The 4,097-nt window shown below is 36.6% G+C and overlaps 1 non-coding gene across 1 annotated transcript; it reads left to right on the forward strand.

Moving 5' to 3' along the window:
* The first annotated feature begins 442 nt into the window (after positions 1 to 442).
* LOC139873936 (small nucleolar RNA R71) lies at positions 443 to 549 on the forward strand. Its single transcript, XR_011767646.1, has one exon. It is a non-coding gene; the product is annotated as a small nucleolar RNA R71 (small nucleolar RNA).
* The last annotated feature ends 3,548 nt before the right edge of the window (positions 550 to 4,097 follow it).

Below are 4,097 nucleotides of genomic sequence, written 5' to 3' on the forward strand. Positions count from 1 at the left end.
CCATTGATAATTTTGATTACTCACATAGTTGACATGAGCATCCGAATTCATGGGAATGTCATCCAAATCAACATGGTTGCATTTATTAATTTGGGGACAATTCTTGGTGAGATGTGGTCCTTCGCACCTTTGACAACCTACTTGCATTGCAACTACCGATTGTTGTAGCCTTTTCAACTATTTCCCATACATTTGAAATTGATTATTTAAGCTTGCAAGAGTGATTTGCCCATTGTCACTCTCCACTTGGGCTACACTTTTCCTTCGTAAATCTCGTGGGGAAGGGTTCCATTCGTAAGTGTTGACTGACATATCTTCTAACATGGTTTCAGCCGCATTAGGTAACTTATACATAAAAAATCCTCCCGAAGATGCATCAAGAATTTGTCTTGTCAAAGCATTAGTACCCCGGTAGAATGTGTTGATGTATTCTTTCTTAGACAAACCATGCGGTGGACAAGCTCTTAGCATTTTCTTGAATCGTATCCATGCATCATACAAGGACTCATCATTTCATTGAGTGAATCCATTAATCTCCATTCTAAGGCGCTCCGCCTTTGATGATGGGAAAAAGTGATTGATAAAAGATTCGGTTAAATCTTGAAAACTTCTAATTGAATCGGAAGGTAAGTTCCTTAACCACACCTTCGCATCACCTTGAAGAGTAAAGGGGAATGCCCTTAACTTGAAAGCATCATCGGTAACATCCTTGTTCATGTAGATGTCGCAAATATCGTTAAATTGTTGAATGTGTTCAAACGGATTTTCCTCTATTAACGCATGAAATAGTATATCCTTGATCATTGTGAACAAGTTGCCCTCGATCTTCCAATTATCAGCCTCAATTGGTGGTTTTTTAATGGTGGGAGGCACCAAGGTAGGTGCAACTAACCTAGCATTCCACATTGGAGTGTCATTTGGATCATTTTGTTGCTCTTGATTAACCGGTAGACCATGAACATTCGGATTACCTTCTTTACCGTCCATATCTTCTAAACAAAATGGAAAAACCTTAAAATATTTCCTTAATACCCTTTCTTTTCTACGCTTGTAAACCCCGTGCACGTGTTTCTCTGGATTGGAAAATGGATGTGTAAACTCTTGATCCTTTTGGGATCTTGTTTTCTTACACCAAAGTACCTATCCTTCAATCACAACACAAACACAAATGGTTTTCCAAACACAAAATAGAATAAAAAAACACGAAAAGCAACTTTTGTAAGGGTAAACCCTTAAAAAAGGATCGAACAATTAAAAGGTTAAACCAAATATCCCACTAGCTAACCACTCCCCGACAGCGGCGCCAAGAAATTGATGATACGTGTGGAATAATACATCATTTACCCTCTATATTTATACAAGATTCAAACACTATAAATAAGCAGACACAGCTAACGAGCAATTAGAACCCGATTATTATAGCACTTTATTAATGTAAGTATTCGTTTCAAGTTCGTCCCAAGAGAGCGGTGTAAGTAGAATAATTGAAACTATTAATTGTCCTAGGGTTTGTTTGATTGGAGGGTTTTGATTGATTTTAATTAACAACTAAAACGTGCACAAGTAAACAAACTTAAACTTAACAATTAAGACTAGTAGCAAATAACAAGTAACTAAATATTGAGAATTAATTCAATTAACTAAGTAGTGTTCACTTACCTAATCCTCTCTATGCTTGGATTGCCCCGTTCTACCCAAATTGCTATCGCACTAGTTGTTGAACTATTAAATGTTTAGCATCACTACCAAACCTCAATCAAATAACACTTTGCGAATTCACATAAGCATTGCATTCTAAGATCAAGTTAAGCATGATTGGTTATTGAGATTATGCTTGGGTTGAAATCACTTAGAACCCTTCAACTATCGAAATCACTTAAGATAATCGAACACCACTATGTTGACTAAAGGCCAATTGAAAACCAACCTAGATTAAGAACACAATCACTTTAAATCCTTAGTCTAGTTGTCTAGATTACTCAAGGTGTTGAAGCACAAATTGATTCACTTCACTAAGAGAGCTACTCAACCTATGTAATCAAAGTAAAGCCTAAAACAAATGCAAAGCAATGGATCTATAGCTAACACAATAACACTTGATCATGTATTTCATTCAAACAACACCATTCAATTGATTTATGGGCAAATCTTTGCATTAGAGATTCATAGATAAGCAAACAAGATAGATTTAGCCAATCATGGCTAAGATTACACTAATCATAAGCATTGAAACACAAATAAACATCATCTTAAAGTTATTACAAGTAATTGATTCAAAATTAGTAAAGAAAGGTGGAGATTACAACCCAAATACAAAGAGATGAAGATCTAGAGCTAAAACTATGATGAATCTTGAGCTAGCCTCCTTCAATTCACCTTCAAACTTTAATGGATGATGGAATTAGGGTTTTGAAAGTGAAAATTGGACTTAGACTTGTAGCTCTCCTCCAAATGACCTAATCTCTTCCATTTTATAGTGCTGAAAATTTTGGGCTGAACAGCGACAGTAGCACCTCTTTTAACTCAGGAGCGACACTCTTTGCTTCATTCAGGAGCGACGCTTTTGTGGTTAGGAGCGGCGCTTTTTCTGATCAGGAGCGGCGCTTTTGGCAATGAGGAACGGTGCTTCTGTAGCGACCCGACAAAATCGTCATTGACGGCGTCGTTAACTTAGGTCCCGTTACGTGGTCATAGTCCCTAAATGAGACGCGTTTGATCAAAATTATGTCGCATTCATTTGAAACGTACAAGACTTACAAAGTTTAGTTTACCAAACGATTCGACAACAAGTTTAAGTTTACAAAAGTTATAAAGTATAAATGAAATAACTTGCGACATAATATAAGTTGAAATTCACAGTTGCTATAAATAGCGTAAGTATGTATGTATGCTTGACTCCAAGCAAGTAATCGGAGTGTATGCATGTATGCTTGACCCCAAGCAAGTATGAGTGTACGCGGAAGCATGTATCAAATAGCCATTCATGAACCTGAGAAACATATAGAAAACTGTCAACGAAAAACGTTGGTGAAATCATAGGTGTATTTGTAAACGTTGTTTTTGAACCACAAGATTTTGTATTTCCATAACATTGATTATCCAAATCGTTTGCATTCCAAAAGTATATTCGCGAGCACCCAATTATCAAGACTTAACTTTCCTTCCATAGAACCCCATCACAAATGTGTTAGAACATACATTGTTTCTTGAAAATATATTTCATCCGCACAACGGTAGCGAATCGTCCGAATGAGGGTTTGTCAAACCCGTATGGCCATACAACATAAGTTCTCGCTTACACCCGGCAAGTGTAACTAATGATAATCGAATTGAGGATTTTTGTTCAAACTCGCTGTGGAATGTTTATTTCTTCGTACTTGTGTTCAAAGTATAAAAGTAAGTAGTACAAGATATAACAAAGTATATGTTTCTCAGCCCACACTTTAAAAGAATAAAAGTTGTTGAAAAGGTGAGACTATGATCTCACCTCGAGTGCACGAGTATAAAGGTACTTCACAAAGTAAACGTGTGCATGAATGAATACTAGTCTTGACATAAACAAGTAAGTTGTATCAATATCGGTAAAATACGAGGTCGGTCAAAGTTGTTCAATTAGTCTTATGGCTCGTTACGACTCAATTATGTAGCATGGGAATCACGTTGTAAAGTTTCATGCAAGATGTAAGTATAAAAGACGGTTAGAACGATTGCATAAGTATTTGGTTAAGTTTGACTAAAAGTCAAACTTTAGTCAAAGTCAACGAAAAAGTCAACGTGTTCGGGTCGGGTCTCGGACAATTTTTCTAAGCTTAGAAGTCATATATAAGCATGTTGGCCAAGTTTCATGTCAATCGGATTTGCGTAGCATAGTTAGAATTTTACGAAAATTGGTAATTTTAGACAGCCCACTTTCCACGCTTTAAGCCGCGTCGTAGCTAGAGGAGCCGCGTCGCGGCTTAACACTAGAAAAAAATGCTGGGCTTTTTCATGTATATGCTCGAACCAAACTTCAAACAAATGTAACTTATGAACCGTAAACATTCAAAACACGTATCTTATATCGTTGGAAAGGTAATTTAACCAGGAATACAATAAAC

Source organism: Rutidosis leptorrhynchoides, chromosome 10 (assembly GCF_046630445.1).
Source record: "Rutidosis leptorrhynchoides isolate AG116_Rl617_1_P2 chromosome 10, CSIRO_AGI_Rlap_v1, whole genome shotgun sequence".
Taxonomy (NCBI): Eukaryota; Viridiplantae; Streptophyta; class Magnoliopsida; order Asterales; family Asteraceae; genus Rutidosis; species Rutidosis leptorrhynchoides.